Raw genomic sequence first — 15084 nt, 5'->3', positions numbered from 1 at the left:
CACACACGCACACACACACGCACGCACGCACACACGCACGCACGCACGCACGCACGCACACACACACAGACGCGGGAGGGTGTCAATTTATACACTCGGAAATTGGCCGAGGTGTGGGGAAAGTGGTCTCGGTCGTTAAGGACGACGGCTGAGAGGTGTTTAAAATGGCATTTCCTCGGCTAATACTTGACACCTTCCCGAGAGGTAGAATGCAAATGCGTGGAGAAAGTGGTTGGACGGGTCTGCGAGCCTCCTCTCACCTACTCTATCCTAGCCTCCTCTAACCTCTTCTAACCAACTCTAACCTACTCTCATCTCCTCTAACCTACCCTAATCTATCCTACTCTGACCTACTCTAACCAACTCTTACCTCCTCTAACATTCTCTAACCTCCTCTAACCAACTCGTATCTATTCTAACCAATTCTTATCAACTTTAGCCCACTCTAACCTCCTCTATCATACTCTAACCTACTCCAATCTCCTCTATCATACTCTAACTAACTCTAACCTCCTTTATCATACTTTAACTATAACTCTAACCAACTCTATCCAACTCTAACCTCCTCTAACCAACTCTAACCTCCTTTAACCTACACTAACCGACTCTAACCAACTCTTACCTCCTCTAACCAACTCTAACCTCCTATAACCAACTCTGACCTATACTCATACCTCCTCTAAACCCTATCCAACGTGTGTTTTTTGTGTTTTTACCCCGGGACAGAGCGCCAAATAATAATTGATTAATTGATAAGAACTGAGCCTCGGGCGTGTGTACAAAGTAACAATATAATGAAATAAATAAATAAAATAAAACACGACCTACATATTGAAGACAGCGAAGAGTAGCGTAAAAAGCCCTCGTAGCTGAGAGAAGTAGGGCAATTCTATTAACAAATCTTAGTGGCCCATAGGCGCTGCATAGACGCTTCAATAGCAGACATCAGGGCCACCAGGCCTACATTAAGCTTCTTTTAAACTAATAACACGAGGAGGTTTAATGGCATCCAGCCCATGAGCAGCAAGGATGATACCAAGAATTGTATTAAGAAATAAAAAAAATAACAAAAAATAAAGCAGTTACAGCCCACCATATTTATATAAAGCTTTAGTTCATGAGGTAAGAGTAGAGAGACGTTGTCACACAGGCCTGTTCTCTCAGCCCTGTTGCAGAACCCAACACCGTGCATGAAAACTTAAAGTGACCAAATCCACCATGAGCCCCCCGCAGCTCGTTGTGAACTCTTCACACACAGCCTTACCTCTCGTTCATGGAGTTCCAGAAGATGGGCTCCATGTTGCTGGCCGTGGACCCCAGTAAATCCAGTAAGAAAATGAGAACCACTCCAAATCCATTCCGCCTGCTTCGACACCCCGCCATCTCACCCCCGAGCCCTCGGATCAAGTGCCCCATCGGAGGGGAGCCGCGTTCCGTTCCGGCGCAAGGACCGGAGTATCCGGACAAAGGACGACCCCGAGCGGGCACAGGTACAGGTACAGCCGGGTACAAGGTGGACACTGTCACAGTCTGATGAGAACGAGTTCCAGCCGCATGGGTACCCCTCCAAATTGAATCAAAATGGTATAAAAAGAATCCACGGTAGAGCTCGCCGGAGAGAGGGGGCTTGGGGGAGTAGGTATGTTTACGCTTGGTGGGTCGCCTCTCCGGATCCCAGGAAAGAATCGCGGATATTTGTTCTGAGGGGTAGCGCTCCTATAGCACTAATCCCGTGCGTAACGAGGGGTCTGGTCGCTTTCTCTCTCCCAAGGCGATAACTCCTGGCACACACAATAACTCCAGCCCGGACCGTGTGCGGGTGGTCTCAGATCGCCTCCTGGTCACTGTCCCCGGAGCGCTGCGCTGCGCTGCGCTGCGATTGTCTTTCTCCCCAAACAATGTTTCCTTGTTCTCCGCGACGACTCGCTGGCTCTTCTCTCTCGATCACCTCCCTACTTTCCCGGTTATCCTTTACCTCCAGCGTATCGGGAAATGCGGGAAATGCAAACAGTTATTAGGGACGAAGACAAAAAATGAACGATGGATCGCACAACCAAAAAGAACAAACCCAGTACGCGCGATGGAGGGAAAGGGGACTAGAACGGAGAAGATGAGAGCTTCATTCTCCTCCAGACGTGTGGATGCTGCTCGGCATGTCCGGTCCGTGTGAGAGGGTCGACCATCCGTCCGAATGAGTCTTCTTGTCCTTCTGTTGAAAAGCAAACCATGAAAGAAATCCCCCCGAAAGAAAGAATCCTCACGCAACTGGTTCCTCCGACGGCTCTGGGTTGAAATATGACGTCTCCAGACCACAGCAACAAACCAACAAGGATCCAATGTTGGTTAAACTCCCAATGCACAGCCAGGCGGAGGAAGAAACAAACTAGAAAGAATGGGGTGGGAGAAAAAAAAAAAACACCGTGCCACTCGACCTCAAGCCTTTCTTTATTCTAGTAGTGCGACGCGCAACAACCACAAACCCCAATAAACGCGGGGACACCTGTCTGTCTCTCCGTCCTCTGCTCTGGACCTGGAGGATGTGATCTGGCTCCTTAGAATAAACCGAGAGTTGGATCGCTGGGTGGACCCCCCCGGAGGAAAAACAAGGAAAGGTTTGCCTCTGTGCTGTGTCTCTGCGCTCCTCCGTGCTGCTGGCTCCGGGTCCCACTGGTTTGACTGGCTGCCTAATGCTCGCAGCACACTGACAGATCGACTGCTTGTTGGAGGGAAGGGGGAGGAGGGGGGGAGGGAAGGGGGAGGGAGAAGGGGACGAGGAGGCTCCAATGAAAAAATCTCCATCTTCCGCCTGGCAGGAGCGGAATTCTTTAAGGTTTTTTTTTTCTTTCTTTTTTCTTTCTTTCTTTCTCTCTTTCTGGGGGGGGGGGGGGGGGTGTCCATGGTCCATTTCGGCGCTCTCTCTCTCTCTCTCTCTCTCTCTCTCTCTCTCTCTCTCTCTCTCTCTCTCTCTCTCTCTCTCTCTCTCTCTCTCTCTCTCTCTCTCTCTCTCTCTCTCTCTCTCTCTCTCTCTCTCTCTCTCTCTCTCTCTCTCTCTCTCTCCCTCCCCCCCCCCTTCCGTGACAGCCTGTAGAGTTTTGCTGTTTTTTCTCCCCCCTCCTCCTTCCTCCGATGCGAGACACGCAGGGAAACTCAACTCGGACCCGCGGACTCCCTGTCGCTCTATTCTGTCTCTTTCAGACGAAGAAGTTGCAGCCCCCCCCCCCCCTACACACACACACCACCACTCACCCCAGGCTCACCCGTCCCACCCCCACCCCCCAGTCTTTTAAGTCCCCATTCATAGGAAGAGCACGAGCGCCCCCAATGCTTTCGGCGGGGATCGAACAGGTTTTTTTTGCAGGACTCCAACGTCCTCCTGGCTACTGTTCCCGATAATGGGAAAAAACATAATTTTTGGTTTTGAGCCCCTTAGTGTGTGTGTGTGTGTGTGTGTGTGTGTGTGTGTGTGTGTGTGTGTGTGTGTGTGTGTGTGTGTGTGTGTGTGTGTGTGTGTGTGTGTGTGTGTGTGTGTGTGTGTGTGTGTGTGTGTGTAGTTGTTGGGGGGGAAGACATGGTGCTGTTTGCTTGATTGTACATCATTAAGACCTCCGGAATACTTGCGGTACTTAGGAAGTGTAAATTCAGAGGCCGCTTAAGTCTCAACAAAGGAATGTATATCCACTATAATTCATTGTGGCCCATGCTCTCTCAAGTTTCTCCTGTTCCTGACACACTCAGGGTGCCGTGTGTGTGTGTGTGTGTGTGTGTGTGTGTGTGTGTGTGTGTGTGTGTGTGTGTGTGTGTGTGTGTGTGTGTGTGTGTGTGTGTGTGTGTGTGTGTGTGTGTGTGTGTGTGTGTGTGTGTGTTTAGGGAGGGGGTGGTTATTGGCTTCCAACACAAATACTTCAAAGTAGAGTTCTCAAATTGATGCAATCCAGGACTGCCTATTAGGCGACATTCTCACACACACACACACACACACACACACACACACACACACACACACACACACACACACACACACACACACACACACACACACACACACACACACACGCACACGCACACGCACGCACCACCACGTTTGACTAATACCATCGCCACAGGGGGACAACGTCAAAACTTTGCCTGTACTGCCACCTGGCGGTGTACATGAAACATGAAACCGTGTATGAGCCGTTTCCCATTACAGTTTTTGTCAGTCGCTTTTGGTACATTTGTCGAATCATCCTCAACATTTGCAAAACAGTAAGTGCATTTCTCAAAACAATTCGTACGAATAGCAAAACACCATGGATTACCTGCAAAAGACTGTGACAAGTCCTTGTGTCATTGTCTACGGATAAGACAATCACATTTCTTAGTCAGGTTGTCAATGTAACCGTGTGCTTTGGAGGGATGTTCTGATGTAATCTATGGTTAAAGTTTTGAAGACAATTATTGTAAATTGTAAGTTACTCCTTGTTGTATGTGGGAGATTGATTGCAAGAGACTGGACAAGATTCACATTTACGCTTTTGCTGTTTGTACTGTAATTTGTTGACAGACCATGTCATTGCGATACAGAAAGGTAAAGACAGCACTGCATAGTACAAAGAAAAAAATGAGAAATGTGAACATAGGAAAATCTCCATAGGCTAAACTGTACATGCAGTGCTGTAGGAATTACAGTGCAGTCTTCCTACACCTCCTGACGTTCCTGTCGGTTGGGCGACAAATTCTCATCCACATTACACAAATATCTTCATGAGATGCACCTTTGAGCTAATTCAGTAAACTGGTTGATCATTGGTTGATCTAACGCTATATAGAAAGTCAAGATTCACCTGGGAGCAATTTACCAATTCGTGACAGATATAGAAAAAATAGTCTAATGGAAATGTATAGAAATATGCTTGACATATGACAACTTCTTCAACCATTTTGCATGTAAAGATGTATGCAATGAACTAATGCCTAAATGTTGTGGGGGTGAGGCTATTCAATAGAGACCAATTACAATACATTTTGATCAACATGACATCAGCAATTGATAATGTAGGAAAGAGCAGAGAATTGTACATAATTATTTGCCTGGATGGACCAAAGCATTTGCAACTTGCTCAAAGAAATGAGAAACTGCGTTTTTGTTGTGAACAAGTGACACAATGATGTGAAGATTGAACAGGTAGTTTAGAGAATTTCAATTCTTATCTGAGAAATGTACCAAAGTGACTGAGAATAACTGTAGCAGGAGTTTAACACAGGAGAGACAAACGGTTTTGTCTCTCCAGCCAGCCAGCCAGCCAGCCAGCCAGCCAGCCAGCCAGCCAGCCAGCCAGCCAGCCAGCCAGCCAGCCAGCCAGCCAGCCAGAAAGCCAGCCAGCCAGCCAGAGAAAGAGAGCCAAGCATACAGAGACCTTGCAGAAACTGTGTCCTACCCAGGAACTTTAATTGCACGTTAGGAGAGGCCGAACGAGGACCAGAAAGACTCCACTGACATGGCTTCCTGGTGGGAAGGAGACCAGAGGACGAGAAAACAAACGAGGGATGAGAACCAAAGAAAGATAGAAATAACGAGGGTGAAAAGCGGATGAGTAAAAGAGCTAACAAACTAAAACAAAGTCAACACCACCGAAGGAGGGAGGCATGGAGGAACATGGGTTTCTGTAAGGCGGTGCTCCCTTACGTCCTCTGGAAGAGGCTGAACAGGGAGGCCTTGGCAGGAGGAAGCTTGGAGCTTAAATGTACTGCAATAAACAAAGTGCTGAGGAGCGCTTGTGTGCGTATGCCTGGGTGTGAGTGTGTGTGTGTGTTTACTATAATGTTTGAAGGATAACTTGCCTGTTTGTGTACAGTATAACCGCAGATACATTGAGGTTGTGTGTGTGTGTGTGTGTGTGTGTGTGTGTGCATGCGCATGTATGTGTGCTAATACATACTTAGTCTTCACTTAAGAGCATAGGATAGGGAGTCAGTCAGAGGGAGAGCGAGAGCGAGAGCGAGAGAGACTTGACAGGTCACAGATACAAGAAGAGAAAGAGATTCAGGGAGAGAGAGAGAGAGAGAGAGACAGAGTTAAATAGCATAATAGATCTCTCTGGTGTTTAGAGATATTCATTTATTCATGGTGACCTCATTAAGATAACTGACCTTCACACACACACACACACACACACACACACACACACACACACACACACACACACACACACACACACACACACACACACTCCCAAATGTTTCCCTCAAATATGTCCAGACACTTCCCCACAACACCTCATACTATTCTGTTCACATAAAAAACCAACGCAAGGGGAACTAACTTACAAACAGAAAAACAGTAAAAACAAAAAAATCAAGATTCAGTTTAAAATAATTTACAACTAACATTATCCGATAGACCTCTTGGTTATTATGAATGAAATATAAAATCTACTTTAAATCAGGTTGTAAATCAGGATTATGACAAAAGTGATGATATCAAAGCCCTTAAGACCAAAACTTGTGAAAATATACAAATATTAACCATCAATAGGTATTTTATATACATTTGAAATAATAAATGTGATTATCTAACTATGGGAGATCTTAAAAGTATTTTCATGGTTTATCATGCTATACTTTCCAGAAGAGAGAGAGAGGGAAAGAGAGAGGGAGACAGGGAGAGAGACAGAGAGACAGAGAGACAGAGAGAGAGAGAGAGAGAGAGAGAGAGAGAGAGAGAGAGAGAGAGAGAGAGAGAGAGAGAGAGAGAGAAAAAGAGAGAGAGACAGAGACTTTAACTGCCACAGAGACACTGAGTCATCAGTCCTCTCAGGCCTCCAAAGCACACAAAAGTAGTGTGTGTGTCTGTGTGTGTCTGTGTATGTGAATGTGTGTGTGTGCGCCCACCCGCCCGTCTGTGTGTTTCTTTTTCTTAAACCGACATATAGACAGTGAGTCCCCATAAATCACCTGTACCCAAAACCCAGGGAGGAGGTCCTCCCGGGTGAAGGTGGATTGGAAGGTGTGGATGTGTGTCAGTGTGTCTGAGGACCCTCCTTCACCTGGGGGCACTCTGTAGAAGGACAGAGTGCCAGCAGGCCGGTCCAGATACACTCCTACTCTGCGAGACCCAGCGGGGGGGAGATTAATGTCTGTTCCACTATTGTTGTACCAGGCATAGTAACGATGTTCATGACAATAAAGACTCCAGGACTTGTTGTTCCATCCAAGCACGCTGTCATGACCCTCTCCTCTCCTTGTGATTCCTCTGTATGTCACTCCTATCCTAACAGGTCCTTTCCTCTCCACCTCCCAATAACAGCGGCCAGTCAGGGCCTCTCTACACAACACCTGGGACTGGCAGTCAAATCTCTCTGGTTGATCCGGATACGACTGGTCCTCTTCAACCCGCGTCACTTTTCTGTTGTCCTCGGACAGAGAGAGGAATCTTTAGGCTGTGTTTGGGTCCAGTGTAAGTTCACAGGCATCTGACGGGAGAACAAGACATGATTAGATGCTGAACATTCTTCATCATCAGACCCTTCTTTTGATCGCTCTCTCTTCTTCAAACATTAACATAGAAAGACAAAAAAAATATTATATGATAGGTACTACAGTGGAATCATGTGCTGTAAGTTTTCTAAGCAATAGTTCACATTGTGTTTAAGATCATTAAAGTTAAGGTTCATTAGAAATCCCATGTGTGTGTGAGTGGCTGTCCAAATCAAACATTGAAACAAGACAAATGTATAAAGTGCATTTACCCCCTCAATAATTACACTACATAAACATATTATGCATCAACATGTTCGGCTTATTGTGAGCTTATAATGTGAGTTTATTGCTCACATGAAATATCGAAACAATATTTGTAATATCGTCCAAGATATTAAACTTTTGGATTTCCCAAGACACATACAATGCACTCCACCTTCAAAGGGACACCTGTGTAAACAAGAGACTGAACAAGCTGAGATCACATACAGGCTGGAGATTAACTGATGAACCATAGAACTGGTTCATACATACTATGCATACATAGACATGTACTACTACATACACGTACATACACACTTACACTTCTGTGGACCCGGTTTCACCCTCCACACTCCACCGTGCTCCACACTGGGGGGGAAATAAAGTGAGAGCAGCATGTTGAAACTAGGGCAGTCAAATTAATTAAAAATGAATGCAGATTAATCGCGCATTTTTAGTGCCCTTTGACCCGGTGCGTCATTTGCGTTGAAACAAAATGGAGGCAGACGAGAAGACAGTGCTCGGCCCCGTGAATGGAAAATTCAAGTTTAAACAACTCCCAGAGTTCATCAACTCTTAAATATCACCTCAACGCAAAACATTTGGAAGCAAGCTCGCAGGTAGGAGCTGCCACAGCCCCTGAAGCTGGCGCTAGCAGCCAGCCTCGTCAAGCCACACTTGACTGAGATGCATTGAATCTTGAGTGGGATGGAAATGTTATATTTGATCTCAAAATGCACCATGTGATAATGAAAGACATGTTTTAAATAAAAGAGACATTGAACTTTAAAGTCTATTATGTCTATTATTAATTTAATCACTCATCTGCAATAATTTACTTGAATTATATTATTTTGAAATACTTTCTCGGGAAAATGTAAGTATGCGATTAATTTAGATTAATTAATCACAGAGCCTGTAATTAATTAGATTATTCTTTTAATCGCTTGACAGTCCTATTTGAAACATTCACCTTCATCATCTGCTGTCTCATCACTTTCTACACAACAAGAGTTACAGCTACCTTTTCAAACCACTTCATCCAGCAGTGGCTTGAATCCTTGTCCCTGAGTGGTGATCTGTCCTCTCCATACCTGAGAGTGTCTAGCCTCCAGCGTCGATCCTCCAGTCCAGCAGATAGCAGCGCAGCTCCAGAGTATCCTGGGTGATTGTAGCTCAGGTCCAGCTCTCTCAGATGGGAGGGGTTGGAGCTCAGAGCTGAGGCCAGAGAAGCACAGCCTTCCCTGTGTGACCAGGCAGCCAGACAACCTGCACACACACACACACACACACACACACACACACACTGACACCAATGGAGACACAGCTGGGTCCAAGGGAGTCTGCTCTCTCCTGCTGGACTCTAGAAAAACAAGAACCAGGATTTATGGACGTTTGATGGATGTTGTATCGTTATTATATCTGATAAATCCTCACATCTTCTCAATAGACTGATTTCCATCTTTAAAGTGATCAGGATGATCCATAGAGCGGTCACTCTTCACGGAGACACAGCTGGGTCCAGGGGAGTCTGCTCTCTGCTGCTGCTCTGGGCTTCAACACAACACATACACAGCCTTTACTCAGAATAATGATGGAGTCATAATATATAACAGATGAGCTTTGAGATGGACAACAGTCACAGACAATGAGAGATCCTCTTCCTACCTCTTTGCCTTGCTCTGGCAGCCATGTTCCCTAGACAGAGTGGTCTTAGAGGTAGGACCCCCCTCCTCTCTCTCCTCATCCACAGCAGACTGGAGACCTGGACACAAAAAAAACGACACATTGTTTTGTCTCTTTTATGTGTGCGGGTGATGTCAGGATGACAATGTAATAAAACTGGAACCCTGTACAGGAATGGACCGGAGAGATGAGTCACCGAGATGTCCGTGGGTGGCAGGGCAAAGAGCGTCGGTCTGCATGTAGGGTTAACCCAGGGCTGGCTGCTTCGCGTCTGTCCATTGCCAGGTCAACCGCAAGCTAGAGCTTCTTCTCACTGAGTCGACGGCTTCTCAGACGGTTTCACAGAGACATTTACTTTAAATAGATACCCACAACTAATCAAGCATATCGTCTGACCTAATTAGTATAACTCTTAACACAGCTTCGGTCGGGTGGAGTTTGTTCAAGTTTTGCTCGGCAACACACTGTTGAACTTGAAATTTAATCTGTCAATTTATTAGATGACGGAGGAACGATAAACGACAAATGACTGCGGATCATTCAAACGACAACACGTCTACTACCCGATATGCCAACTTGGTGAAACATATTTTCTAAGGCCTTCGTAACGTTATCTTTGTTTCCTATCTGTGTCGTAGACTTTTTCTTCTTTCCTCCTACTCTTCCGTTGACTATTTTTGTTTACTCTCCCCGTTCTCACCCGCACCAACATTACCCCTGGTTACCATATGTTCTGTCCAAGATACCAGGAAGCGTGCCCCCGTTAAATATGGACATCCACATGTCGTATGACATCACAACCGGATCTGTGATGCGGGCCCACAGAGAAGACCCAGTACAAGATGACGTTTAAACACCTACACCAACCAAGATGGCCGTCTTCAAGACAAATTATAATTATAATCATAACATCACAAATATAACAACCTTTCATTATATCCCAAATAACCTTAAAGTTACCAAAGGACATTTGATTTCGGACAAATCCTAAACCAGAAAAAGGGTTAGAGTATTTTAACACACTTGAAACCAAGCTGAAAGGTTCTTGGTTGGATCCCCAATGTCCACAGTCTTACCTGTACTATGCTATAGAGCACAAATCCCTCTAACCCCTACCTGCTCTTTAATGGACTGTCTCTGTACTGTCTAACCCCTACCTGCTCTTTAATGGACCGTCTCTGTACTGTCTAACCCCTACCTGCTCCTTAATGACCAGTCTCTGTACTGTCTAACCCCTACCTGCTCCTTAATGACCAGTCTCTGTACTGTCTAACCCCTACCTGCTCCTTGATGACCAGTCTCTGTACTGTCTAACCCCTACCTGCTCCTTAATGACCTTTCTCTGTACTGTCTAACACCTACCTGCTCCTTAATGACCAGTCTCTGTACTGTCTAACCCCTACCTGCTCCTTAATGACCAGTCTCTGTACTGTCTAACCCCTACCTGCTCCTTAATGACCAGTCTCTGTACTGTCTAACCCCTACCTGCTCCTTAATGACCTTTCTCTGTACTGTCTAACCCCTACCTGCTCCTTAATGACCAGTCTCTGTACTGTCTAACCCCTACCTGCTCCTTAATGACCTGTCTCTGTACTGTCTAACCCCTACCTGCTCCTTAATGACCTGTCTCTGTACTGTCTAACCCCTACCTGCTCCTTAATGACCAGTCTCTGTACTGTCTAACACCTACCTGCTCCTTAATGACCAGTCTCTGTACTGTCTAACCTCTACCGGCTCCTTAATGACCAGTCTCTGTACTGTCTAACACCTACCTGCTCCTTAATGACCAGTCTCTGTACTGTCTAACACCTACCTGCTTCCTCATGACCTGTATCTGAATTCCGTGTCAGTCACTTTGAATAAAGATATACGTTTGGACAAATAGCAGTGGAACCAAAGATTTACTAATGTTTTAAACCTTGGGTTTGCCAGAAAACGAACCATAAACCTATTGATTGATGAATAAGTTAGACATATTTATGATGAATCACGATCAGAGTGGAATACAGTACCTTATTCTTCTCCCTGCTGTAATGAAGTGAGCCACACAAAACCGTCTGACTCGGTAACAAGGGAATGATGTTGTGAACCAACCACTTGGACCAGTTCCCCTCCAAGTTCAAACTACTCTCAGAATAATCTCCAATTGCTTACTAATGATTACTGACTGACTGCACAGAAATAGCAGCTTTTCATACATATGCTCCATTTGTGTGAGTTCTCACACACACAAACCTACACACACACACACACACACACACACATTACATAAGCAATGTCAGAGAGCTTTAAAGCCTACAAATGTAAAACGACTCATGCAAAGGAGTATAAAACTAATAATTTTGTTTTTACCTCTTTATTGTAATTTGTGCAGAAAATTAATGAGCAGTCGTAGTAAACAGGACTACTGAGATGGGGTTTGAAAATACTACGCATGTAGGCCTACATCAGTGTTTTGTTTGTGATTTTTACTATTGTTTTCTGTATTCTTGGCAGTTTCTCAGCATGGTTTAATATGTTCTGATGGTTTCATAGCATTAAAAGTTATAAAGACCAGGGGTCTCATTTATAAAACTGTGCGTAGGATCGTTACTAAAAATGTGCGTACGCCCAGAAGCCAAGTTTTGCGTGCGCCAAAAAATATTCAGATTTATAAAACACTGCGTACGCACACCTGTACGCAATCTTTGCTTTATAAATCACATACTGACTACAATTGTGCGCAGCTGAATCAGCTTCACGTTCCGCCCTCTACACGCCCCTTTTTAACCATAAATGGTCAATGCAAATGACCTCATGAATGCGATCTGCATATAAAACAGACTCAGATGCCGGTATTATGTCTTGTTGGAAACAATGGCAGAAGTACTGAGAAAATCAAAAAAGCGAAATTTCACGGAGGTTGAAGTGGAGACACTTGTGGGTGAGATGGAGGCCCGAAAGGTAGTTTTGTTCGGCGGTCACGGGATAGGGATCGCCAACAACAAAAAGCAGAGTGAGTGGCAACATGTTGCTGCAGCAGTGAACTCTGTCAGTAGCACGGAGCGCACTGTCCCAGAATTAAAAAAAGAAGTGGTCTGACATAGTTACATATTTTTATCTAGCCTACCAATAAATCGTTATGGTCCCTAAATACCCTCTCCCTCCGAATCCTGCCATTTGCATGGTCCGCCAGAAGTGCCATATGGTGCAGCATTACCACGGCGCTCACCTCTGTATTTATAGGGTTACGGTAATAAGACTGACGAGAACGCCTTGGATAATCAGTTTGTAATTACCCACGTAAAATGTTCTTGAACATAACCCCTTTTTAATGCCTGATTTGTCATGAAAAGCATCAAGAGTAACGGACAACGATTGTGATGAGTGTGGCTTGGTTTTTCACACTTGGGATTTAATTGACATTCGATCATGTGTTTACAGTGTCACATAAAAATATTATGTTATTGACACATGTTGGACAGATGCTTTATTCCATGCAGTCGCGCCGTCAGTGGACAGTATGGAGTGACGGGATTAAATATAGAGAATTTCTTTTTATTTCTATTCTAAGGAGATATTTCTGGAGTTATAACTGAGAAATAACGCAGTGGACTTAAATTATTCTGATTAGGATTTAACGCATGATACGGGTTGAAATTAAATTGATGAAGGGCGATGATAAAACATAATCGTTCATCTCACTCTGCAATTCTTCGGTCTGGCTTCAGTTCACCACCACACCGTCTGTGTCGCCAATTCTCCTTTTCCTCCAAACCATGCGTACGCATGGGTCAGAGTTTGCTTAGGGCTGCGCACATTTTCCCGTCAAGTTGGTTTTTTATAGATCACAACCTTGGCGTGAAAAGTCACGTACGCCAATTTCAGCCCCGTTTTGTGCGTACGCAACGGTTATAAATGAGACCCCAGCACTGTTTTTTCCTTCCTCATCTTGCTGCACCCTTTACAGGTATTCAGAAAGGCAATGTGGCACACACACATACACAGACACACACATACACGCGCATAAACACACACACACACACACACGCAGACACACAGACACTCAGGTGTTTATACTAGAGCTGTCATCCAAAGGTCAGACATGAGGGAGACAAGACAGAGATATCGGCAGAAGCAGGGAAAGGAATCTGTGTGTATGTTTGTGTGTGTCTGTGTTTGTGTGTGTATGTGGTTTGGTGGATGTGTGTGTCCATCTACTGTCCCATACCCCTCTTCCTTGCTCTCAATTTAACCTGTGTGTGTGTGTGTGTGTGTGTGTGTGTGTGTGTGTGTGTGTGTGTGTGTGTGTGTGTGTGTGTGTGTGTGTGTGTGTGTGTTGGGGGTACTAGTGCTCCGTCAGTCTCCTGGGAGTGCAATTACACACCGCATTAATCCCCTCCACCCACCCAACTACCACAACCACTGTCGGACCACCCCCACCACCTCGGCCACCCACCCCATTGCTGAAGCACGCCCCAGGCAGGGCTGAAACCACCACCACCACCACCATCACAAGCACCAGCAGGCAGTGAGGGTCTAATGTACTTTGATGTACAACCCCCCCTCTCTCTCTCTCTGGACACACACACACACACACACACACACACACACACACACACACACACACACACACACACAGTGTCTACTGTATGTAGACATTCTACATAGACAGTAAAGCACAACAACAACAACGATGGAACTATGGAACGGTTTGGTTTGTTTACATCAGAGCCTTCAGGTTGAGCTTGACAAATGTGGGGCGTGTGTGTGTTTGGCGGTGATGGGGGGGTATAGAAACGAGGTGGAGCTGGAGGGCTGTGTCTAGGGAGGCAGGAGGCGGTGTTGTGTGTTTCTGGAGTGGAGTGGAGGTGTAGGAGTGTGTGTGTGTGTGTGTATACACACACACCCGTCCTTTACAACTGCAGATAGGTGGGTATGATGTATATTACTATGGATGCATGTGTGTTTGTTTTGATGCGTGTGTGTGCGTGTGCGTGTTCATGCCCATGTGTCCCCTGTATATGTGGAATGAAAGGCATTAAAACGCAACCGCAAAGAGAACTGAAACCACTTCTTCAAGCCCCTCTCCATCTCCACCTCTCCTCCCCCCTTTATTTTCCCCTCCTCGCCTCTCCTCATCCTCCTCTCCTATCCAATTCCCTCCCCTCCTCCCCCCTCCACTAACCTGTAGTGGTTTACAAATAGATACACACATTCCAGTAAATTCACACATCAAATATGGCTGCTCCTAATAGGGTCTGTGTGTGTGTGTGTGTGTGTTTACATGTGTGTGAGTGTGTGTGCGCGTGCGTTTGTGCGTGTACTTGTGCGCGTGTGCATGCGTTTGTGGTTGATCCATGTTGGATCAAACACCCAGCATGTCAATTCACACGTGGAGAGAGGATGGCCTTACCCTCCCCATGCCTCTATGTGCGAGTAACTCTCATATGTATCCTATTCTCTCAGACTTCACATATCTATCTATCTATATATATATATATGGGGCGAGGGAGGATCATCCAAATATGGCTCTGAGCAACAGAGTTGCATTTCGTGGCTCTGAGCAACAGAGTTGCATTTCGTGACATATAAATAGCATGCTATAAGGCGTTTGGCTCATTAAAGTATGATGCATGCTCCCGAGGCTTCGTAAAGCAGTGTGACGTTCACGTTTCACTTTCGAGACGCTGCATGATG

The sequence above is a fragment of the Gadus morhua genome, chromosome 17 (assembly GCF_902167405.1).
Source record: "Gadus morhua chromosome 17, gadMor3.0, whole genome shotgun sequence".
Lineage (NCBI taxonomy): Eukaryota > Metazoa > Chordata > Actinopteri > Gadiformes > Gadidae > Gadus > Gadus morhua.
Note: the sequence above shows the minus strand (reverse complement) of the source record.